Genomic DNA, 26,675 nt, shown 5'->3' with positions numbered 1-26,675 from the left:
TTTCGTCTTTTCAGTTGACATTTAAGTCCCATGCTTCATGTACATCATGATGTATTTGCTAAGTCTGTTTCCATAACAATTGTTGCATTTTGATTTTATCGATACACCAACACACACACACACACAAACATTTTTGTGATATTTTGAGTTTCCAAAGACTTTTCTTTTTTGTATAAATTTAAAATGTTCATAAAACACAGGAAACAAACCTACTATACCAAGAGAATTTATGGATAAAATATTGGCACTGTCTGGACCTGTAGTGTCTCTGACTTATTGCTATTTAGTTGGAGGACACTCTGAGACATCCACTTGTGGAAACAATGGTTTGCAGGGTCACAGTTTAAAATGAAAACAGGTTTCATACAATCCTACATAATGTATTACGTGCGAAGGAACCCCTGCATTCAATAGTAAGGCTGTAGTCTAGTCATGGCTGTTCCTATATCATTACACTTCAGACTGTGTAACTCTCTCCACACACCCAGAGGCGGAATGCAATGAGTTGAAATAACAACAAAAGGAATCGTGTTTGGACTGTGCAACCTTCCAGTGCTTCCAGTGTCAATGAGCTCTCCCACATTAGATTTGGTGAGCTCCACAAGTTGTTTTGGAGCACCGGCACTCTGACTGCTGTTATTGATTCATGTGAAAGAGATCCGGGGATTATACGGTAGTAGACGCAGCGTACGGTGGATGAGGCGTGCCTTGATTGTAAGTAATAACTCAAAATTGCAGGAGTTTGTTCACAGATGCTGAGAGGAATTCTGTGTGTTTGTGTGTGTACTTATTTGTTCATTCAGTGTTGTTTTTAACACTGTCTTTCTCTATATCTTTGTGAGACCGCTCTGCAATATTTAATATAATTTACTGACCTCAACTCATCTTAAATTGCTGCTAATCTCAGTTTGGAGAGTTTTACTGTGTCCGCTGAATGCAGTTTCAGATGCTCTCCCACAAAGCTGGTCATAACATTCTTTGGAAAGCTGTTTTGAATATTGAGGACAAAGTATGCAATTTCAGTCCGTAAGTATCACATTCTAAAACCCTCTTTAAAATTATATTGCTCTTAATCCTTTCCAGATGTCCATAGAACATCAGATGTCCATAAAACAGAGGGATGTATAGAAATATTTTGTAGTCTTTGTCTTGACTTATTTTAGGGTTAGTATTTTTAGTTTTAGGTTAAAGGAATATTTGGACATTTCCTGGGTGTTAGATGAAAAGATCGATCCCACTCTCCTGTTCATATGTTAAATATAAGGCAGCCAGCAGACGGTTAGCTTAGCTTAGCATAAAGACTGGGAACAGGGGAAAACGGCTAGCCTGGATCTGTCCAAGATAAAAGAAAAGCATGCCCAGCAAAACCCTCAACACTCTCAAATTAACAATTCATATTTTGTCTGTAAAATCTCTTCAAAAGTCAAGGCGTAAAAAATGACAATTAGAGATTTTATCACCACAAAGGGGTCATGTATCGGACTCTTTCTTAAACCCGAAGTTATACTTTCCACGTTTGGTAGTACGCGAGGGTCCGCGCGACATCAAATTTGTAATTTTTTCATCAGAGGGTCTGGACTTGTCCGTGCTGCCAATACACTACAAGTGGTAGTGTAGCGATCTACTGCACATGTGTGGAACGCATCCTCCAACAGACAGTATAAACAGAACCACTATAGCAGCTGTCAGCAGCTCTCCGCAGCTGTCCGTGTACGCGTCCGTTTGGGAATATAAAGCTTAGATTTATGCTTTCCTCGAGGACGGCTGCACGGAAATGGAATCGTGACGAGGAAACGTTGGGATCTTTTATACTGCGTGCAGATTTCTCCTCGCAGAAAACAGACAAAGCACCTCAAACTTCTCTAATTTCTCCGACCATTCGCGTAAGCATAATTAGAATAATTTGCGATATGCGCAGGCAGGCGAAAACCAGCCTCATGAAACCCCCCGCGAAGGGCCGTGTCTGATGGTGTGACGTCACTTTACCAGTGCAAGTATAAATCACCCTTAACTGATGCTTAACCAGGCACAGTAAGTTCCTGGAGCCTCGGCTCGTTGCCTGGCAACTTTGCAGTGATGATAGGACTCCATATGAAGTGTTAATTAGTGAGTGTTGGAGGTTCTGGTAGGTGTAGGCTGTAGATTTTGTTCCTTTTTGACAGAGCAGGCTATCTGTTTCCCCTGTTTCCAGTCTGTGTCCAGTGCTAAGCTAACTGGCTGCTGGCTGTAGCCTCACATGTAGCTAATGGACAGACATGAGAGTAGTACCTTCTCATTGAACTCTCGTCAAGAAAGCAGATAAGCTTCTTTGCCAAAATGTCGAACTATGTTTTTAACTGACATTGGGCCTGATGAATCCCACTTGATCATAAATTGGAGACATGTGGCCGATTGTTTATTATTAACGTAAGTAATGTCCCCTAAACACTATATAAGGGCAGGTTTTATGCCGTGTGCAAATACTCTGGCACATGCCCATGAATTGGAGATGTCACCAAAAGAAAGCTGTAAGGAGAACTTCAGCAGTAGTGAAATCGAGATACTGTTAAATAAACTTAAACAACATGTGATTTTCCAGAGCGTGTCAGGAAAATCAAAAAGTATTGAAGAGCAGTATGTAGCCATTCAGAAGCTGAACACATGCAGTATCATTCAAGGGTTTTTATAGACTTCATTGGGATCAATGGACCAATAGTATTTCTTTAGCCCACAAATTCAATAATCCAATCATTATAATTACTCTAAAACATATACGAATCTAGATTTGATTATATGATATTCATGTTATACAAACAAAAATAAGAGGAAATTTGTTCTTTTATCTCTTCCTGCTTGAGGCCCGTTGTTAGGACGGCATCAGTTACTGCAAGGAAATGAAGGTACATTAGGCATGTAAATATACAGGTGTGTGAGTGTGTGTTTGTCACCCTCTCCTAGCTGTAATTGTAGAGAGCAGAGAGGGAGACCCTCTCAAGCACATGAGCTCTGATTTCAACAAGCTCAACACTGAAGTGACCTGCAGAAATATCCTCAATTACCTCCAGTGGAAACAACACAACAATGCAAATGAAGCACTTTGTTCATGAAGGGCGCACATATGGGTCAAGAAGGAGTTTTACGCTGCGATTTGGCTAAACATCTGAAAATATCACAATTCGATGTATTATTTGTTTGTATTAAAGCTTCAGTAGGCAGAACGTTTTTGGCATCATTGGGCAAAAATTCAATAATAACCTTTCAACATATTGTAATTCAAGTGTTCTGAGAGAAAACTAGACTTCTGCACCTCCTCATGGCTCTGTTTTCAGGCTTTAAAAAATCTTTGGTAAATCACAGGTCATTTCAGAGAGAGAGCGTTCCTATTGGCTGTGCTCTGGCTGGTGGGCGCTGCTTGGTATTTCCTCAACAGATCTCAACATGGCGGGTTACAAACTTTCTCATTTTACAGCTAAACGGTACACTACAATCTGATTCTGAAAAAATTTGGGGTGAGAGATAGACATTACTGTAACAGAATATTGATTCATATTTGATCAGCGCTGCCTAGTTTGACCATTTGGTCGGAGTTTGCGAGTGATTGACAGCCGGCTCTCATAGCCAGCAGCTGGTAGGCAGACTCCAGATCAGCTCTGATTGGTTGTTTTCCTCCGGTCTGTAAAAATCTTGCAGATGTCATTAGGAGCACCAGAGGACACAGAGGCACATGATTTTTTTTCAGATTACCTCATGCCTCTCATGCACTACTGTCAGGATATAGTGACCGTTTTATAAAAATAACTTTTTATCAATCACATTTGCTTCATTTCTACCCACTGCAGCTTTAATTACACACATATTTACACCAAAGGAACTGGCCCAGTACAAGCTTCCACCAAGCAGCTCCAATGTTACAGTCAGCGGGTACAGTGCTTCAGTGAACCAGGGGGGCATTACCAATTTATTCCTTCCCCCTGATAAATTCTTCAGCTATTATCTACTGTCTGATTCACAGCTCGATAACAGACAAGGGAGGATCAAAACGTAACACAGTGACGTTTTCCAGGCAGAAGCTGGTTTTGTTTGATTGCTGATGGGTGACAATTTCTCCCTCCACTGACTCCCAGTGGGGGCCCACAGCGAGACCTCCGGGCTCCATGAGACCACACATGGAGGTGGAAAGGGGAGGTGGAGTCCGTGTCTCACAGTCATTGATCTCTGTCATCCTTTTCAGGTGGCGTGTAGGCGGTCGGTTTCACCCCCCTGGGCTATAGTCCTATTAGACCACCAGCTAAAGATTTACACTCACTATACACTGTACAATTGTGACCTGTTACTGACAAGAAAATCTAATCCAAATGGGGTTCCCGGGTTGTAATATAAGACACGTGCACCAGCAGTCGATTTATAGCTTTGGTGACCAAAGAAAGCATGTCAGATTCTGATAGTGTCAGAAATCCATGACCAAATTCTAAAAACTGCTGCTACAGAACATCCAATGTAAGACAAAAACTACAACAATCATTATACAGCATGAAATAAAACATAATACATTATTTGATGTGACATTGTGTGAGCCATTTTTTAATAAAGTAAAACAGTGTGTCGTCCTTTAACTGCAAGGTTGGCGGTTTGATCCGCGGCTCATACTGTCTGCATAGTCCAAATGATCTTGAGTAAGACACTGAGCCCCAAGTTGCTCCTCAGGAGCTTTACAGCAGCCCACTGCTCCTAAAAATTGCTTAGGATGGGCTAAATTTAATAATAAGAATATTTCCTTGCCGTCAGACAGCCCTTTGCGACGGGGAACTGAAGCCCTTATCTATGCTCTCTTTGACAACAGCAGTAGTTTTGCCTCGCAGAACACGGGAGTTGCAGGTCTACCGCTGCCACGATCAGTTTGTGTTATTGTGTGACTTTCGGATCAGAACTAATGTAGCGTCTACACAGCAGTACATTGCTTACCTTCCGTGCCGGTACTCCTGTCAGCTTCTCCAAACTGGGAGCGTGCCGACCGCCAGCTGTGCAGTTTCTGTGCAGTAGGTAATATACTGACTATGGATAATACCTCATACAACCACATTAGGCGGGCTAGGGGGTTGTCTGTAGCAAGATTATCAGGCAGAAACCTACGTGTTGGACCTGCCCTTTAAATGATGAAGGAAACACATGGTCAGATTGTCCAGTGGCCCAGCAATACACTGCAGCTCATCCAACAAGGAGCGATTGTTTTCTTTTGATTATTTATCAGAAATTTCTACTTCAATGCACATTTTTGTATTTTAGTTTGTGGTTTTAAAGGAGTACTCCAATGATTTAGTATTGTACTTTTTTTAATTGCTGCAGCATATACCGTTTTATGGATTGAGCTCTGAAACATCCTAGTTCTTAGCACAGGCTGTCCATTAACAGGACTCGGTCAACATCGAGTATATGGCTGGACCGTGAATGGTCAGTGTGTGAATTTGTGGCTAAATTGTTATACAAATAGTCAGTGGTCATGTCTATAATGTTAAATCCAGCGGTACATGTCCACCAGGTTCGGCGAGGACACTAGGGGACGCGCTGCTCCACTCAACTGGCCGTTCAAGTGGTGACATATCCTATCGTTGATTGGTCCCTGATTTTCTGCTCGCTGTTTCAAACAGGAAACAACGTGGCGGCCTGCTCAACAAGTAGATTTTAAGCGAGAAATAGTGAGAAAAAACGATCCACCAAAACCTACTTCTGAAAACCCTTTAAGCGAGAAATAGGCTATGCCACTGCTGAATCTCGTTTCATTTTAGAACTAGATCGCCCAGTGCGTTGACAGCTTGGTCCAAGTTTCATGAACTGGACCTGTTGCGCTGGATGGGCTCATTTGCATAAAGTGGAGATTTGTTAACTTTATGCAAATACAGATCCTCTCCAACTCGCTGCAACACTCCCATCATGCACCGGGCGACTGCTTCTCCTGCTTTCCATAGGAAATGAATGGAGGAGCACTCTCTGAATGGAGGAAACTCCAACACTCGGCCGACCAATCGTGTGACTTCATCACTCAGTCAGTGACGGACTTTTGCGCTTGTAGGGCTGGCCCTCTGCGGTCCAGCCAAAAATGTCTCTCCAAGCCCTGATGACATCATCATGGTTATTTTCTCAGACTTGACAAAAGTAATTTAGAGCCACCGAAGACATTCTACAACTTTTATCACAGGCTGAGTAGTACTGCCAATGGCGGGTAAATTGAACTTTACGTGTAAAAATGGGTGGAGTGTCCCCTTAACAATACCTTTACACAAAAAAAGGAAGTGTAGTGATGCATCATATCCATTTCAGAGGTGGTGATATCCAACAGAAGGGCCAGCTGTATTGGTCTGCTCTACACCTGTTCTCCACAGTCAGATGATGTAGAACAGTCAGAGAGCAGGAATGGCTGCTCTGAGTGAAATCGAGTAAAATGAGACTGAGCTTCTCTGACTAAAGGAGCCCTCTCTCATTCTCTCTCCCTCTCTCTTTCTCTGAATGAGGGAAGCGGAGCCGGGCCAGGGTTGACCGCTCCCTCTGTTCCTCCTCACCTTCATTGTCCTCCCTTTATTCTCTCGCTAAACGCCGCTGACGGCATCACCGCTCACATGTATCCCCCCCTCCTCTGTTCTCCTCGTCCCCAAAGACCCGGCGTGGCCACTGAACGGCCGGCGCCGTCAAAAGAAAGAGGGAAAACAAAGTTCGGAAGTATTAGTGTTACTTCCCCTCATCTCCGGGGATACAAAGGGAGAATCAATAGTTTTTCATTAACCTGTCTTCCTCCCTGTAAACGAGTAGGTATGGCCTCGGGTGCCACAGTAAATGCTCTAGTGATAGTGTTGGGGGATGATATCGCTCTCTCTTTCACACTCGCACACATACAGTACACACAAACATACACATTAATACCTGACACTCTCTCCCGAGCAATTCAACTCCCTTTCATTGTCATGTTGTTTGGAAAGAAGTAGTGTCAAACCAAACCAATATAGCAAATGTGAAGTTTCAACCAAAGTTTACACATTCCAACCATACTGAGATCATTAATTCAGGAACAAATACAAATGCTAACAAATAGGTTTTCTTCACTTAACTATTATTATGAATCTATATGTAAAAATACCTTTTTTTCGTTGAGAGGTGGTCTGGGCCACATAAGGCCACATTCTTTTAGTAGTGTGTACGGGAATCCACGTTAAGGACCGCCTACTCAACTGACATCCCGCTTGGATCCGCGGGGTCTCTCTGCTCCTCATTAAAATAGACAGACAGACGCGAGCGCTTGTCTGCCTCGCGGGTATTCTGTCATTACAACTGTGTTTTATTCAAATATATCTTATCCTACACATCTACAGACTATCAGACATAGGCAAGCAAAGTGCATTATTATCATACTGTCGGAGATGTGTCGATGTTTTTGTTCCGGTGTTCTGCATAGAGCTGACAACCGCCCGCTCGCCTGCTCGCTCTCTCTCATCCCCGGCTTTCTGAAGCTCTGTACCCTGCTGGGCAGCCTTGTCGGTCGCACCGACACAATAACCTTGCTACTGACATTCATGTAATATTAAATCTCAACGTCTGCTGTATTAGCCACGTGTTTAATTGCATATAGAGCGGGGAAGTGAGATGTGATCACAAGTGGTCACTGGAGACGCCTGGGAAGACCTATTCTAATACCAGGTGTGAACAGACGTACTACAGCTCTAAGGACATCTGTATATATCTAAGTATATATATACTGCATATCAATTTAGTGTTATCCCTGCAGTTGTGGTCTTGACCGGTCTTGATCTAAAATCCAGAGCCCTCTTTGTCTGAGACCGAGACAAGGCCGAGTAAAAATGCGGTCGATCCCTAGAAGAGAACGAGATCTTCAAAAAGCCATCTAGAGACCGGTCTCGAGACCAAGACCGATTTGGAGTATTAAAATACTGTTTCCAAGAAACTTAAAAACATAAAGATTTAAAGTGGTGTTTTTGTGTGATTCTTTGTGGAGAAACTCAGCTTTACAGATCTGTCAATTAAATCAACTAATCAATTAGTCGACAAAATCGTATGAGTGTCAGTGGACTAAGAATTTCTTTAGTCGAGGACAGCCCTGTGGCGAAGTGACGTTGAACGGGTTGCAGATGGGACTGAACCAAAATTAGTATCTGTTTTAGTGTCATGATTACAAGCCAAATTGTTGGTAGGACTATTTTAGTTTTCCTGAAAGTTGGTTGTGACGTATTCATAACAGCCCATGTGAATCTATGCCTCTGATCTATAGCCATTAAACCTAGATTGGATTTAGCAGCCTCTACACAGAGCTCTGTACTGTGTGTCGCTTTCTCCTTCTGTCCAGGACAGATCTACAGTATCTCACATCTCTGTCTCTCAACACAATGTAGCCAGTGTTTGGGTATGACCTTGCTCCTTGTACTCTGCCAACCTCCCCTCTGTAATAGATTAATCTCTCGTCTCCCATGTGGGCTTGCACACTATGTCCCATGTGTTGCAAACACAAGGTGAGATATTCTTTGTTAATGTTGTTTGTTTCGCTCGAGGCTCTCCGAGGATCGGAGCTAGCGGCACGCGTTCAAGAGCGGCATCTGTCGTACCGAGCGCGGGGGAAGTGGTGCGTTTTGTTCATGCGCACCTGCCGCAGTCGTTGCAGCTGGCGTCGTCAACAAGTAGCCGTGGTGATCGAGGTGCAGCAGAATGGGTTTCATGTGGCCACCACGGCTTTTCTGTCATCTGCATTGTAAGCATGTCTCTGCTGATACCATACATTGGGAGTGCTGAACAGGAAGGCCGGCCAGAGTCTGCTCCATCAAAGCAAGGAGAAAAAAAAAAACACTATGATGAGAAGCCAAACGTTGAAGTGATGCAGAGGCTGAATAATTTCTCGCAGAGAACAACTGGTGAAATAATGAGTTCAAATTATCCAAGATGGAGAACTGATTCAGAGGAGGTGATTATCACAGCCAATGAAGGCTGAAATTGAGCAAGTGATTAGGAATGAATGCATTATTAATGCTTACACAAGTGTGTGCAATACAGGGAGTTATGCTGCTTGTACAAAGCGTTTCTCAGACCATAAAGGCAACTGCAACAACAAGGGGATCAGGAAAACCTGCTTTGACATGAAGCCCACAAGTCAATAGAGTAAAGAAGCTGCACAGCCTTCAAATATTCTTTCAATATTCTGCCAATCGACTAGATTTTGAGAATAGAAAATAACCTTCGAATGAGGTTGGTGACCTGCCAAAGTGGCTGGTAGAGCAGACAGATTCACTGGCCGCATCCAAAATTTATCAGCATTTGGCTGGTAGCAATTTGCTGCCCTGAAGGAGAGATGAAGGCGGGACGGCTGCCATGGCGTCGCCTGGATCCAGATGGCCCAAGACAGAAGGGGATGGATGCAAGCACTTTATCAGCAGCCTATGTTCCATAAGCCACTCAAAGGCTCAAGTACAAACAAAGGCAAATATGTAGGTTTGCCAAAGTTTAACCATTCATTACACTCCATGCGCTGCAGCCCGTGTGACAATAGAATACCGCCTGTTGAATGGTTGCATCGTGTTACTTTGTCTGCTGTCGAATTGTTGCCATGGGGAAGAAATTAACTTTAATTCAGAGGTACATTGTGCACCCTTGATTCCATTTTAGGGGCATTTTGGGAGACTTTTATTGAACAATAAAGGCAGAGCACATTGGCAAAAAACTCATTTGTACCGCTGATTTGTACCACTTTGTTTAATTTCAGTCATCACATGCTTCACTTATTTCTCACAGGTGGAAACTAGGAATGGTGTGTAGCCTACAGAGGAGTTTGGGGCTGGATTTCCACCACATCTACTGTTCTGTGGCCCATCTCTCATAACAATACTGGTCAGGTTTTTTTTCTTGTTTCATGTTGACACAGTTTTCAATTTTCTACATGGTGCAAAGATTTCTTGTAGCCTCAGGCTGTGATTTCTGATCAAAAGCTGCTTTGTTTGCTACCCAAAAACACTGGAAAGAATTTCACAGTCACAGGCTTCAATGATTCACATACAGTGACTCAAAATTTGGACATGAATATTTGACATCTCAAAAAGTACATTGAGAATAGATTTATATGCAGAGAGACCTTCTATTTATCTATCAGTTTTTTTTGTAATTTAACAAGCATTTTATGAACGGTCAAGGCAAGGCAAGTGTATTCATGTAGCAAATTTCATACAAAAGGCAATTCAAAGAGCTTTTACATAATGCATAAAAGGGCATTTAAGATTAAACAAATTCTGAAGTTAAACAGCACAGGAGAAATATAGGCCAAAATGCATCCTAAGGCTGGCTAAAATTTCTGTAAAATACAGTAAAACAAATAGAAACAGAAACATTTTTTCACATGTATTTAAATGTAATATGATTAGGGGCAAGTGTCAGATCAGTTCAAAGTTTGTTCCAATTATATAAAGCGCAGAAGAAATACACGGAAGAAAATGAGGAGCTGTACAATGCAAAAAGAGTGAACCATTTCTTTTTCTTTTCGCCCTTGAGAGCCTTTTCATTTCAGACTTTCTCTAATCATCAGTTATGGAAGAAGTATTCAGATTCTTTAACAAGATGACCACATTGTAAAAATATTCCATTACAAGGAAAGTCTTGCATTCCAAATCTTAGAGTACAGAGGTATTATCAGATACTTAAACTATCAAAAATAAAAGTAGCCAAGTATGTTTTGTTTATAAGATCTTAATCAGCAAAGTAACTGGTCACTATAGCTGTTAAAGGAATAGTTTGGCATTTTTGGGAAATACACTTATCTCCTTTTGCTGAGAATTAAATGAGAAGGTTGATACCACTGTCTGTTGATTATGAAGCTGGAGCCAGGAGACGTTAGCTTAGCTTAGCATACAGACTGGAAGCATGGGGAACAGCTAGCCTGGCTCTGTCCAATGGTAACTGTTTCCTGCATGCTTTCAGGCTTTATGCTACAAGCTAACAGTTTCCTGGCTGCAGTCTAATGGCTGCTAATGCCAAAGAGTATAGAAGCAAAGAGACAAGAAACTTTGGTTCCGCTAGATGGCGCTTCGGTAGTGTTGTCACCATTTTGGACTGAAAACACCAATGGGTCCATGGCCATGGATGTATAAAGAGATGTCTGTAAATCAGAGGATGATTTTTTTTTAGGTAAGTCAACTTCCCAGTATGAACACAATAACCCACATTTAAATCATTATGTCCTAAAAGTTGTAAAATGAACTAAAAGCCAAACCCAGAGTTATTTTCCTCGGCGTAATGAACGTGCATCAGACCCACGGGCCGGCACCGCCCTGCACACTCATATGACATATCCAGTTCTGCCATCTTCCGGCTAGCTGTATGAGGTTGTAAAAATGCATATATTGGCTGTAATTCATCACTTTTATTATCTTATAATACATCCATGTATGCTGTAAGAATGTACCATGGTGGATGTATTAACGTCTCTGTCCCAACGTCCCAAACAACCGGCTATCGGCCAGTAGCTAGTAGTACTAGTGGCATGACAAAATTTAATGTCATGTACACGCAGGGCAAAAGCACAGGACACAGCCTCTTATACTGTACATGCATGGTCTGTGGTCTATTGGACATCCATTTTGGAGGTTATTGACATGGAAAAGTTTGAGACTGCTCTCAAAATCTGTGTGCTGGATTTTTTTAACTTCCATTTATGTCCATCGCTCACTTTATGCTCCTCTGGGAAGCAGCCGTGCGGTTTGTTTTTATAAATAAGTAAGTCAGTAAATAAGTAAGTAAATAGATATAATAGTACGTATATTTATAATATTTGTATTTTTCAACACAGGCCGTTTCGGTAGGAACATTAAAATGATGACAGTAGAATAGAAATAATTTTGTTTTATTTTTGTACGGCACTTTTTAGGCGGAGGTTTTGCTGGCGTCCGATAGACACACATTTCCCAAAATGTCCAGCTTTCCTTTAAATAGATGCAGTGGATTAAAAGTAGAAAATTTCCCAATATTATTTGGAATGGATGTATAAAGTAGCAGAAATGGAAATTATACCAGAGTAAAGTGGACTACAAGTAGCATAGCTACCACAAAATTGTCCTTAAGTACAGCACTTCAGTAAATGTTCCACTGCTGCCTACACAGTAGCCTATTCTTCCACTGTATGAAATGCAAGGAGCTGCTGTCTTTGTCAGTATTAGCTGTAGCTGTAATGTCCCTGAGACTACTTCCTGTTTGTTTACAGTGCTTGGCGGTTAAAGTGACTCATGTTCCTATTTTAAATGTGTGATTTAACGCATGGTGGAGACCCAAGGAGTCTCCTTGTTTTTAAGATATTTTGGCAGTAAGACGGGCGGGGCAGCCTGACTCAGCGGGGCATCTCAGGGGGATCACATGCAGCAGCATGAACTCACCTCACAGCTCCCGAAGGGATGAAGCCTGTGTGAACCAGACTGCACATCAGTATGGGTAATCTGACTATAGCTCCAGTAATGCACCGCACCGCTCTGTGCAGCGCTGTGCCCCGGAGGATGCCCCCAAATAAGACGCCTGAGCGCAGGAAAACAAGCGAGGGTGTCTGCTTTACTGCGACTTATGCACGCCAGATTCAACCTTGCAGGACTGATGCTGAGAAGCTGAAGGAGAACTGCAACCTCCGTCGCTTCACACACCCTCTGTGATCTTAACGCTAATTAGGAGTTCTTTGTTTGTATCAACTTGCATTTGGGATTTAGGCAGTCTGAGAAGTCTGCTGCAGATTTAACTGTCAGCACTTTGATCAAAGTGTTTAGAATGAATGAGGCCTCCTGTCTGAGCGAGCATGCTCTTGCTCCTTCCCAGCTAAGACAAGAGCCTAATTTGTGTTTTGTTTTGGTGAACCCTACAGCTGCTGACTCTCAACCAGCCGAAGAGCCTCACAGTAACGGGCCATTCTCGCTGATAAGGATGCTGCACATGCATCATTTGAAATTGGATGGCCGTGTCCTTAGTTTGCCTTTATTTCCCCAGACACTTCTGTAATTGCCATTCCCAAAATGCTCTTTGATTACTGTTACCGTGTCGGGCAGCTATGTGCTATTGACTCCATGTCAGGAATCATTTGGCTCATTTACTCTGCAAAACAACACAATCCCATATTCCAGAGCACATCGTCTGCCTGTTGTTTTTGAAAGCATGAAGCGTATCTATCTCTGTTCTGATTTGATTGTGGTGATATGATACAGCGATGAAAGCTTATATCCATTTTTATATCTGTGTTTTGAACTTCATCTTTGTTATCGGGAGCGTGATTCTTCTTCTGTGAGTCTTGAATGGCGTGTTATCTCTGCTCTGTTAGACCTATTTCACTGCCGTTTGCACCACAAAGAAGCCCTAATCAATACTGTACATTGTGTGTGTAATCACGTTTCTTGTAAAACATTGCCACGGCGCTGAAAAAGAGCTTTCCAAACCCAAATGTGGCAAATGGCCTCCTTAAGATTCTGTCAATACTCACTACGCACCTGTTAAAGTGTAAATCTTTGATTTCTAGCTTTGTTTTGCTTTCTGTTTCTGTGTGATTAGGCCCCTTATTACAGAGTTTGTCACAGGTGTTGCTGGGACGCGTGCCAGCATCGCTCATTGTCATGGAGACACATCGTCCACAAGCGCGTGGCGGGTTATCCTCGTTTATGAATGAGGGCGGACGCGCAGTACTTCAATCAATGCCACTAACGTCTCGGCTCATTTCTCTCTCCTCCTCTTCGTCCTCCTGCGGGTTCTCTCCTCTTCCTCATCCTGCCGGTGTAGGATAACAGTAGCTTTGCTAATGCACACAGAGTAATCCAGCTATTGGCCATACTTCGGCGAAGGTCTTATTTGGATTATGCTGTTTACACGTATCTTTGATACTGTGTACTTTGAGTCTCACTGTCGCCATAAATAAACCAATTATTGGAGTATCGCCGTCCACTCTTCCTCATTTGACTGTGTAGTGGTTACAGTACCTGTAACAAATATGAAATAAGTCAGAGGCATGCACTGTAATCTGTAAACATTCTGGCAATTTAACTTTTTGGCTTCGTGTTTGAAAAGAAGTTATTTTTTCATAAAAGACTTAAGACCACATTCTCTAAATGCCTTAAGTGAGTCTAAACACGGTTACATTGTCAGTAAAGGCACGCACGCGATTCCAACTTTCTTAATTAGCTATAATGAGTATGAAGACGCTACACCTTGATTAAGGTCATTCGGAAGCTCCAGATTTAACTCTGAGGGTACACTTTTGCAAGCTACACAAGCCAAGTATGTCCGATGATGTAATTAGCAACCGTGTCTCCCAGAAATTATATTTAGAATACTAATTTGCAGCAACAAATACATTGCATCGCCCATGGATTGTTGTTTTTTATTAACATAATTAGGAAATGTTTTTAATGAATGCATCCGTAAAAATGTTCTTAAAGAACTGGACAACATTTACCGATAATGTAGTTTTCATCTGCTTTCCCGCCAACATCTGCTCTTGCAATACAATATCCACCTATAGCGGGTAAAGCCTAATTAATGTTTTTGTGCTTATGTTTAGGCATGTATAACCCTACACATGTACATCACTGCAGCAAGAGAAGAAGTTAAACCACTGGAGGTCAGCAAAAAACAAGATTTTCAAAGACTGTATTGGTTAAATAGTAAAACTAGGGCTGTCAAAGTTAACATGATAATAACGCGTTAACGCAAATTTGTTTTAAAGCCACTAGTTTCTTTAATGCATTAACGCAACTTATGATTTTTGGGTTGTAGTGGGCTCAGTTTTAAAGCTAGAGTGAAGATACTGGTATCATAAGAAACTAGAAAAGCCTAAAGAATCCATTGGTACAAACCATGTCATACTAGTCTGTCGCAAAAGGGGTCCTTTGACCTCTGACCTCAAGATATGTGAATGACACTGACAGCTGTTGTTGCCTGTTGGGCTTCAGTTTGCGATGTTATGATTTGAGCATATTTTTTACGCTAAATGCAGTACCTGTGAGAATTTTTGCACAATACTTATTGTTTTGAATTGTTAATTGATTCCCAGTAATAAAAAGCGAGCATATTTGCCCACTCCCATGTTGATAAAAGTATTAAATACTTGACAAATCTCCCTTTAAAGTACATTTTGAACAGATAAAAAAATGTGCTACTAATTTGCAATCAAATATTTTAATCGATTGACAGCCCTAAGTAAAATAGATAAAGTGACCTGACGCACGAGACAGAACACACTGTCGTTGCTAACACTTAACTGAGACTTCTATCCTTCCCCAACGTTAACCAAAGTGATTTTGTCACCTGCACTACCTAACCACACGAGAGACTCGATATGTGACCCTTGGTCTCCGTGTTAAAGTCCTGTGCTTCGTATGGCCTCCTCTCTAGTATGACGTGGGGTATAAATGTATGTGGGGTATAAATGTATTATGTATTTGAAAACATATTTCCAATTAATATAACCCAGCCAACTATTGCCTGATTTCTCATGCCAAATAGCAAATGTTGTGTAATGGTGATGAGTCCACGTGAAGCTTTTCCAGAACGGAGTCAAACAGCTGTTACTGTAACAGATAGATGAAGCCAACAGTTTTACAGATTCCAGGTCTGAAATGGGGTTTACATTAACACGAGTAATTGTTGCCATTTATGACAGTAGAAAGTAATTACGATACCTTAATTTAATTAAGAAATTAAAAGAGTGTGTTGTTTCCATACTGCAGTAACAGCAGGAAATAAAAACCAACAATGCGTCAGTTCTACAAGGCCATCTCGTCACACACAGATCCATGTTGTTTGAATAGAGCTCCTCGTGTACAGTATATACAACTGTGTCTTTATCGATCCCTGCTGAAATAGGCCAGCAGCGGTTTGAAGTGCTTGTAACTGGGCATTTAACATAAGAATAAAAGGGCATTTTAACTGTGTTTGAAGTCATCATTAGCTTAATTCATCTAGAGCCTGGTTACCTGTGTAGCAGTCTGATCTCGGTAACCTCAGTTTGCATATGTGTTAATTTATTCACTTAACATTTGAGTGTCATAAAATGTAGCCTCTTGCAGTGTGCCTCGGTTAATTCTTAATACTGTAGTGTGTGTATGTGCGTGTGTGTGTGTAGTTGTTGCCAGCGCTCTAACACAGCCCCTGTGAAAAGAGCAGCGATGCATTTTATTCCAGAAGGGGGGCAACGCTCTGACCCCAGAGGGGAGCCGAGGCAGTGCAGGGTCAATCGAGATGTACCACCTCAGCTGCACAATCTGACAGACCTAATGAAGCTATTTGTAATGGTATTCTCTCCCTTCAGCCACGGCCCTGTTATCTGTGGCCAGGCAAGCTCGCTGGAGCAAGGGCTGAGGCCAGCTCATCACTATACACCGTTCTCTCAGTGTCTGCTGGGCGCTGAACAAATGATCACATTAGGCTGACTGGATCGTGGCGGTGACATTAAGACTGTGTGTTACAATACCAGATCGATTATTTTGTAAAGAACATCGCTGTCAGCGTTATAATCAACACATCTATTCCTCCAGTTGGGAGTTTGGTAAATGACACCATATGGTGCATTCATTAAATCCAAACAAACAAAGTTAGATGTCTTGTAAAGAAATATTTTTCATTTTGGTTAATAAGCTTATTTGTTTTCTTGCTCAGAGTTAGATGAGAAGACTGATGTCTCATGTCTGTACAATAAATATGAAGCCACAGTGAGCAGCTGATTAGCTTAGTTTAGTGCAAAGACTGAAAACGTTGATATGGTAGCACACAAGTAATAGTGGATTTCTCTGTTTAACATTTAAAGCCAAATAGTCTCTTAAGTACTTTATTATAGTTATTAACACACCAGGCTATTAAATGTTCCTGTTGTCTGTTTTCATCACCACTGACAGTTATTAAAGAGGTCAGTATGGGCTGCTTGTTTTCTCAGCCCAGTCAGCTCATTGTACTTTTCTAAAAATCACAGGACACGTTGAATGTCAACGTTTCTAAACCTAAAATGCATTTCATATCAGCCTCTGATCACGCTTGCAGAAACACAAAATGCCACGTGGTTAACGTTGTAAAATGATTGGTTATGTTTAGGTAACAAAAATTGCTTGGTTACGGTTAAAAAAAAGATCATATGTCATTGTATTAAAATAATAATGTAACAGCGTAATGTAACAACCGTAACAACGTAACTAGTATAAATAAATAACACCGCCCTTAGCAGACTTTCTTAAATTACGTTACATAACAAGCGTAACAACGTTACGTAACAACTGTAAACTCAATGTTTATTTTTGGTGTCACACAGGACATGAACAGTGGTCTCCTGGGTTAATGTCCTGTGTTTGTTTTTTCACATTAAACTCGGTGAAATTACAGTTGAGTTCGACCAAAGCTCACTTTATGATTGTTGGAAAGAGTAACGACTACGGTTTAGGTGAGTTTATTTTGTTTCTGTCCAGTTTGAATGAAGTGTTTTACGATGCTCCGCTACGTAAAGCTGATCTCAACATAAACAAAAATACACGTGGATGATGGTGCAAGCTGAACGGAGAGGGGGGCGGAGGTCTGCGCTCTCCGCCATTCTAGTTATACCATGTAACTTTCAATAACGGTCGCTAGATATACGTCACTGGCTCTGCGTGTCGCTCGTTGTACTACATCACTTGCTCTGACCGAATGCAATTTGCATTGACATGGGAATCTGTGCATTTTGTTGTGTAACTGCGCTCTTTGTTGATTGCGATAGCCTATTTATCTAACATTTTATCTTTGGTAAATTGATGCAGATATGAAGCTTTGTATGCTTAAGACGTGTTTGCGATTCTATTTCTATGATGTAATAGTTTTACGGTTTTACACGGGTTTCTGGCAAGGTTGTGATTTGGGCTGTTTTTTTTAATTGGGCGGGTTTTAAGTTGTGATTGGGCTGGAAACTGTCAATCTGATCTGGCAACACTGAATGCAAAAACGTTGACATGCAACGTGTCCTTGGTTTGCAGAAATGTACAATATCAATATTTTTTCCTGACGACTTGGCTGATTTTCAACATTATCTGCTTTTCAGTAACACATCTCTAGCAAAGTCATCTCCGCTGCGAACCCTCTGCCAACTGCAATCACTACTCACTGTCGCAGTAAATAAAAGAACTTAAACAGGGCGATTGCACATCAATAATCTCCTATTTGGTAGTTACAAAGCTTACAATATGCCCAAAATATAATTATTAGGTAAAATGTAATGTTTAAGTCCTCTGTTGCTTTGAAAGGACATTTTATCTCTCAAGAATATGATTTAATATTTAATAGCTTTGAATTTTCTTGCTTAGGAAGTATTGATTCACATCAACATATCAACAACCCCCGACCCCTTAGGGGGTAGTTTGTGATATGAATGTTTGTGTGTTCCCAATATTCAGTTCTTTATTTCCTGTGAGGTCCGTGCCCACCTTCACGAGGCTCTGCACATCTCTGAGATTAATTGCAGTTCCCAAATCGCCTGCCTGCTCCGCCCCATCATAGCCGAGAAAGCACTGTTTAATCACCCAGATAGTGCCGGGAGATTCTTCCGGGCTTTGCGCAGATTAAGAGGACATTACCTAGAAATGAGGGAGAGAAAATGGTCTATGGGTTTTTAAATACTCACTGGAGAGCCTCGGTTTTATGGTCTTTTATTTTGGCAGTTTTCCTTTTGCCTATATTTGTCCGTGGACGGCATACTCCGTATTCAAGCTTTTACACACCCTGACACCTGTGGGCTGCTCCGGAGAAGATGCACTTGTGCTTTAGAGACCAGGTTAGGTGGCTTGCTCAGAGGAGTTGTTTGGACAGGAGAGTGTTGCAGTAAAAAAGCTGCACTCTGGGCCTTCATCTCACACGGTCGAGAACCCCCGCCAAAGTACAGTAAGATGTTTTTGATCTTCCACACCGACAAATTCCCCGAAACACATTTTCTTGTTTTTTTTCTGACATTCTTTTGCCGCATCGATTTGTTTTTGTTGAGGACTGTTAAATATAGGATGTATTTCTGTCATGCACCGATGCTGAAGGTTTTTTTGTTTTTTTTCGGAGCGCTCGAGGTAACTTCAGGTCTTTCCCATCAATGTCAGTGGGTGTCGGCAGCAGAAATTACGCCTGCCTGCCTCTCTCTCACTCTTACTGACTTCTCTTTGCCTCTCGATCCCTCCTCTCTTTTATGGCCCGTTGTTTGTCAGCGTTGATGCATGTTTGTCACATGATGCCTATCACGCAGCAGTGGCCAGTTCTCCATCCGGCCCCGATAAAGCTGCAAAACACCAGCCAGAGAGCACAACAAAAGGAAGGATGCAAATCTTTCACAAAGGGCATTTTTTTGGATTCATCACTGTGACTCTGGTAAATACCATCAACAATAGGCATTTTCTAAACAAAATGGCCGGCAGTAGCTCTTCAGCAGAAAAGAGTTGTTGTTGTTTTTTTCCAGAATAGTTAATGATTCAGTTGGGTAAACAAGGATTTAATTGTCTCTCAGCGTGCAAAAGCCCTGACATTTGATGTTAAATTATAGCTATAAAACTCTGGGCAACACTGAGGTGCATCTCAGTGCCAAGCTGGCATCAACTGTTGGACCTATTCAATCTAAATGTGGACTGGATGGAGGTAAGGCACGGTCACGCTGATCTGAGACATCTCAAGACGAGAAGAGCATATTTGTTTTAATTGTACTATTTTAACTGGAGGTTTATGATTTCATCTCACAGACGTGACAAAACTGTAGTTTACTCAGAGAGAGAATCAGTCGTTTTTATTCCTGAAAAACTCACACATCACCTTTGTTTGACAGCAGTGACATTTAGATTCAGCAGGTTAGATTGATTCGAGGCATGACTCTGCACGCTCGCTCTCAAAGTTAAAAGGGGAGTAGAGGCAGGATTTTGGGTTTGAGGCGTTTTCATCACTAGTGGAAGGAGCAGAGCAGAGCAGAGCAGGCAGGGCTGTGCTGAAGAGTGAGGGGTGATGGATTGAGGCTCCCTGTCTGGCAGAGTGACGGCTCAGAGACAGCGTGTGTTACCCTTCCATCAGCCCCGCTCTTTTCTCATCGGGGTCTTCGTACTTCCTGCCGCGGCCCCAGCATGCACATCAAGAGAGAATATCGATACAGTATAAATGAGAAGGTCTCTCCGGTTCTCCACATTTTCCATCTCTCCCTCCGTCACCTTCCACCTCTGCGGAGTGAAACTGATGATAGGAGCACAGGTGAAGCAGGATGAGGCGGCGGTGGTTGACACAAATACTTTATAAAGCATCTCTCCTCAAGCCTTCAGCCAGAGGAGCGGAATTTGCAGCTAGAAATGGTTGGAATTGTATCTTTAACTCACAGTTTTGGACAGTGGGGGAGAAGTAACTAAGTGTGTTTACTAAGGAACAGTGTGTAGCATTTAGGGGGATCTATTGGAAGAAATGGAATATAATCTTAATGTTTTCTTTAGTGTATAATTACCTGAAAATAACAATCGTCTTACCTTAGAATGAGACCTTCACATCTATGTACGGAGCGGGTCCTCTTCACAGAGCCAGCTGCCATGTTTCTACAGTATCCGTAGTAGAACGGACAAACCAGCTCTAGTTAGGGCCATTCGTGTTTTCATGTTTTCGCCTCGGCCACCGGGAGAAGTTTCAGTTGGTTGCAATCTGCAACCTCACCGCTAGATTACACCAAATCCTACACACTGCTACTTGTACTTCCATTTCCATTTAATGCCCCTTTTATACTTCTAATCCACTACAGCTGGAAATATTGTTCTTTTTACTCCACTACATTTATCTGACAGCTTTACTTACTAGTTACTTTTTAACTAGTAGCTTATCAGTTGTTAGCAGTTCCACCAGAAAGAGTATCTGCCTACCAGCATTTTACAGCTCACTTAATAACATATTATATCTTGTTTGTTTAATCCATACAACATACTGTGTGAACGTGTGAAAACAGTAATGTTTCGGTCTATTTCTTGTTTTTAGAGTTTGGTCTTTGTGCCAAGACCTGTGGCGCTGGAATGACTTTTGGAATGTGGGGGGGTCATCCAATTTTGGATGACGTAATACAGTGTTTCCCACAGGATAACGAGAGACTGTGGTGGGCGTACCTCGGACCCTCAGACGTGCTCCCCCGCAAGAAAATGTTGCACATTTTAAAGTTAAAAGCATCAATGCGGTGGACTTTGAGAGCAAAATTAAGAGGCCAGATCTATGAAAAACAATTTAATCATAAACACACTAGTTGTATATGAATGGTGATGACATGGCAAAAAAGTCCCACCCAACAAACATGGTAAACAAGACAGGATCTGTGTTTCAAGATGGGTGGGTTGTTGACATCCCTGCAGACCCTCGCCGCTCTGCACTGCTCTCATACGGCAGTTACAGCTGATAACGCCGTCCCGACCAACAGCGTCGTTGCAGAAGCGTAGTGCCAACCTGTCTGTCAGCACTGTTCTTGTTATTTTCACTGTTAGCTGCGAGCCGCTGGCTCAACCATCACCATGTTGAGAGCCGTGCGGAAGCAATAGAAATGCTCCCAATCTTACATTTAGCACCTTTAAGGTACAGACATAGAGTGATATCAATCTTCTCATCTATCTCTCAGCAGGAAAGCGAATACACATATTTCCTTTTAATCAGGATTTTGAATGCAGGTTTTACTCGTAATGGTACATTTTTACATTGTTGTATTGGTCTTTTATTTGAGTAATGAGGTACAAGTACAACTGGTATTCGAGCAGCCATGATTCCATTGTGTCTAAAATGTCACTGTCCAACACATCCTGCTCAAAGTCTCTGTTTCAGCGGGTCTTTATATCGGCCACCACACAGCATGTGATAATTGTGGTCCCAGCTATATTAAAATGATGCAAAATGAAAGCGCACATTTTCCTTTTGAACTCTTCCTTCGATGAGAATTTTTCATTATTGCATCGAATTACTCCCACGAAACTATGCAGAAGTCAAATAATTGAATCCCAGACTATGCGGTTGTACGTCTGGAAGTGGTATGAGTGGGTTTTTCTTTCTGCAGGAATGAAAGGTGGTTGTGGGTTAGCGGTGTAATCATACGTGACTAAAAAATAGACCAGGGCCCCTCGTGAGACTTGTGTAGCCGTTACTTTGGTATGTTCTTCTCGTCTCCAGTGGCAAGTTTCACTCCAGTTGAGCCGCCTTTCCGTTCCCAGTTCAGGAAATTGGGCCTTATACTTGCTTCTAAAAATAGCTGCATTATTTTACCAGAAATGTGGCGGTGGCCAATTACATTTGGCTGAATTCCCTCCCTGCCCCGGGGGGAAAGTGCAGCCGTTGCAAGAGCCAAACCGTCCCTCGGTCACTGTTAGAGGCTTCCACTGATTAGTAATTGCGTTCTCAGTCCAGAGCTTTCTGAAGTCTGTTAGATGTAGATGTTATATTTTGAGATGCAATTACAGCTTCCCTTTTTTGGGGGACAGAAGTTAATTATCGAGGCTGACTTGATGACGGGAGATGTAACTGTCAGTGTCGGCAACAGTGGTGACCTTCATGCTGGAAGTCCGCACCACACAAGCTCGCTGTTTTCAAGCTTCACTTCACATGAATGGCCGCGTTGTTGTTGTGTTTTTTCACCAGTTAAATGCAATTAGACTTCGGATTGTCAACAATTAATCAGTTGTTCTCCCCTGGAGTTTTTATCCACTCGCTACTGGTCACAGTATGTCCTTCTTGATTACACAGTAATGGGCATAAACAAAGTGTTTATTGTTGTGTAATGAACTGTGGCTCATAGCGAAAAAACAAGAAAGGGAAAGCATCTCGGTCACCTTTAATTCAGTGTTGTTAGCAGGGATGTAGTGCATCGCTTAAACACACCGGGAGTTGATTTCCAGTCTTTTTCACTTGCACAATATCTTTAATCAAACATTTTAAGACTGACATAAATGTTAATAGCTTAACCCCTTATCGTTCCACCCTCTCTTACTAGAGGGGTAGCGGTGGGGGGGACAGGGGATGTGCAGGGGGAGACAAATAGTCAACAGTGTATGTCACATAGAAGTGGTGTACATCATCTGAAAGCTGGGAACCTGAAGATTAATTTGAGATGCAGCTCAGCACTGTCTGTCAAGTTATTCTAGTCATTAACAAGAAATAAAAATGAATTAATAAATGAATTAATCAATTTAAATAAATTGTGAAAGCGTATAAGAGCATAGAACATGATGATATATGTTTGTGATGGCTATTCACATGCTCTATTATGTTTCATAAATTGTTGCAGCAATTTTGGGGTTGATACCATATGTTGCACATATTTGGTGCTAAATTTAACCATTTTATACCACTGGTGAATTGAAAAAAATTATCATTATTCCCTCCAAAATACCAAGTTAAGTAACCAAGACCTTGAGGAACACCATAGAAAAAGCGATTGTGTGATTTGGTATCAAAAACTTTTCACATTTGGAGATTTCTGCAAGAATTGCATTTTTCGGCGATTGGATGGCAAACTCTTCTGTTCTGGAAACTGCTCAGAAAGCCCCTTATTGTCAATCTACCAAAGCCATTCATCCTCTGAATGCTCTAGGTCTCTAGTTTGTGGCTGTAAAGTTTCATGAGGCTGTGATTATCATAGAGGTCACTACAGGTCATTTTATACAGTGAGGTCAAGTTTAAAAAAAATGGTCTCACTATTACTGAAATGGTTACTATGGGGACTAACATCATCACACATACAGTTGGGCTCATTAGATCCACAAGAGTCTCAGCTTTACAGTCAAACACAATTTATGTAATTCCAAGACTGTTTATGGACCCCAGTATGCAGAAATATTCAAACACACCATTTTTAGAATAGGCAAAAATAACACATTTATACTGCATGCAAAAAACTGCATGTGATTATCATAAAGTGGGCATGTCTGTAAAGGGGAGACTCGTGGGTACCCATAGAACCCATTTTCATTCACATATCTTGAGGTCAGAGGTCAAACGACCCCTTTGAAAATGGCCATGTCAGTTTTTCTTAGGCTTTTGTAGTTTCATATGATACCAGTATCTTCACTCTAGCTTGAAAACGGAGCCCACAACAACCTCTGAAAGAGAGAGTAACAGAGACTTAAGGGGTTGATTTCCAGCCCTTTTCACTTCCAGAACGTCTTTTCTCAAACATTTTAAGAATGACATAAAATGTTAATAGCTTAAAGCCTCTGTGTATAGGATTTTAAGTCCGGCTCCATTAAGGGAAATGTCCATAAATGAATGCTTTTCTGACAGTGTAATCCATTTCTGTCCATATCAGTGTTTGCATTGTGATGACTTCAGTTCATGGTTTAACCACTTTTTAAAAAAGATATATTCAGTTATGAGAGTGTGACTTGCTTGGCGTGACAGTGCTTCTCCTCACCACCGCTGCAAATAGAGGCAGCTGATAACATCCCAGAACAATGTTTGATCTCGTCACGGCTTTGACACCTCCAACACACGCACACACACACACACACACACTTGCCTCCGTCTCTTCCCATCTCACCGTCCCTCTCTCCCACTTCTTATCCTCTGATACCCCAGATAAAGTCTTCCGCTGTCTTTGTGGATGCCGATGAGAGGCGAGAGTTTCGGCAGGCTGCGGCGGTACCCATTACATAATTGACGATCGCAGGGTTGAGGCTGCCCGTCATGCGCAAATCCCAGCACGGATCTTTTATTCAAAGCAGCAGCGCGTAAAAAAAAAAAACTCCTTCTCCTCAGCCAGTGCTCTGGTGTTCCATCAGGGAGACTGATCCTCCATATGGTTGGTACGACGCTGAGGGTGATGGGGTTGAATTCACAATCACCAGCCCTGGGGTGGACCTGCACACACACACACACACACACACACACACCTTAAAGAGTTCCAAGAATCTATACTCTGTGCTTTAATCAATCATCACCTGAATCTTATCACTCAATCCTACTAAAACCGAGATTATCCGATACGTCAGAGTGTTATCATTCAAGGGGCTTTACGTTACCTACCATTCATCAAACTGTGACAGGATTTGTTTTGGGATGCTGCTATTAATCATTCTGAAGGAAGTGGTGTCGGCTTTTTTTCAACAAAGATTGGATGACTTCATTTGTAATCTACTTTCAACAGCAGAACATTATGTTCTTTATGTGGGACATTATGATGACTGATTTCCTGACTGTGCAGACAGTAAACAGAGAAGCAGAGACTCGTAGAGTTACAGATATTACTACTGTCTACTACTCTTGTTTCTTCTACTACCTCTAACAATGATATATATCAATGTTAGATACAACATTACAAGTTAGAGCTTTTGTCCGTCAGCTGACAGAGTTCTATCTCTGTGTCAGAGGAGACATGAGTGGACTCGAGCAGCAAACTGAGACGGTTCAGGTGGTAACAGATTTCTCAGTGTGCCAGAGGTCTTATTAACCCCTCTGCTCTGTTCGGGGCGGCAGCTCCTGCTGAGTCAAGATGCACAGAGGCAGAAAGGTAGCTCTGTGTACGGCAGGTTATTGCTTTTTACTGCTCTCTCAGGGCACAAGCAGACAGAATGGAGATGGGCTGGAATGAATTAGCCCACATTAAACAGAGGTAGTAAAACTCAGGGCATTCTTAGTTGGGGGTATTCGCTTCTGTCTGTGGAAATGGGTGTGTTGTCATCAGCATGATAATCAAATACCTTGTGATTAGAACAGATATAAAATATGTATGGATGTATGTTTTGTGTTGTTAATTGATTTCCAACAATAAATATATATATATACATTTGCATAAAGCAAGCATGTTTGCCCACTCCCATGTTAATAAGAGTATTAAATACTTGACAAATCTCCCTTCAAGGTACATTTTGAACAGATAAAAGATGTGCGATTGATTTGCGATTAATCGTGATTAACTATGGTCAATCGTGCGATTAATAACAATTAAATATTTTAATCGATTGACAGCCCAACTTTTATCGTCTCGCTGGTACTTGTAGCAGTACTTCCCCACCAATGCAGCCACTTGTTTGTTTTTTTTGTTTTTTTTAAACGCAGTAGTGTTTCTAGTCGGAAACAAACTGCATGAAGATGGAGGTTTATTGTAAGTTTAATTGAGGGCTTGCAGACGGTTAATGGGTGAAATGGACTGTGTAACATCACATGTAATTGACTTTATATAGCGAAATAATGCCAACATTCATCACTCTCCAGCTGCTCTCGAGACAGTAACCTCATTGGCTGAGTTAAACCTCAGTGGGTGTGGCCAAAGAAACATCACAATTTAACTGAGAGCTAATTGACAAAGTTGAATAGCAAAGAAGTCACTGTTTTTCCCCTGTTCATGCATTATCATCAGTGCTTGAAGTGGAAAATAATAAGTGCCAGTACTCTCTTATTCACATGTTGGCGTGTGTATCAGCCGGTATCAGCAATCTCTTGCAACTTATTCCTATTTATTCATTATTTCTTTAAGCGCGTTATACTGTGTCAGTCATAATCATCTGTGGTTTTATTGTTATATTATTAAACTTGGGCCATGCATCTTCTATAGTAGGCCTATAATACTCCAATAATAAACCAACTGGAACATTATGGGGTTATTTGTATATTTGCCCATAGTGTTAATAGTTAAAGTGCTTTCCTGTGTTATTTGTAGCCTATAGTCGGGTATCATTCAGGTTTTAGGAGCAGTGTCCCAGTCAGGATGCTCCTACTTATTA

The 26,675-nt window shown here is 41.7% G+C and overlaps 1 protein-coding gene across 15 annotated transcripts in view; it reads left to right on the top strand.

Moving 5' to 3' along the window:
* The window catches only part of arvcfb (ARVCF delta catenin family member b), a 302,038-nt gene that overhangs the window by 74,290 nt on the left and 201,073 nt on the right, over nt 1-26,675 (top strand). The window contains exon 4 of one of the 15 annotated variants that reach the window (XM_037778805.1): nt 9,760-9,855. The exons of 12 other annotated variants lie outside the window; for them this stretch is intronic. The gene's annotated coding sequence lies outside the window, so the exon portion shown is untranslated. Of the gene's footprint in view, nt 1-9,759; nt 9,856-19,574; nt 19,606-26,675 lie in introns of those variants that run through there. 2 more of the 15 variants (XM_037778818.1, XM_037778807.1) reach the window with 2 other exon arrangements.

Source organism: Sebastes umbrosus, chromosome 8 (assembly GCF_015220745.1).
Source record: "Sebastes umbrosus isolate fSebUmb1 chromosome 8, fSebUmb1.pri, whole genome shotgun sequence".
NCBI lineage: Eukaryota > Metazoa > Chordata > Actinopteri > Perciformes > Sebastidae > Sebastes > Sebastes umbrosus.
Note: the sequence above shows the minus strand (reverse complement) of the source record. Positions and strands in the feature narration are given on the sequence as shown.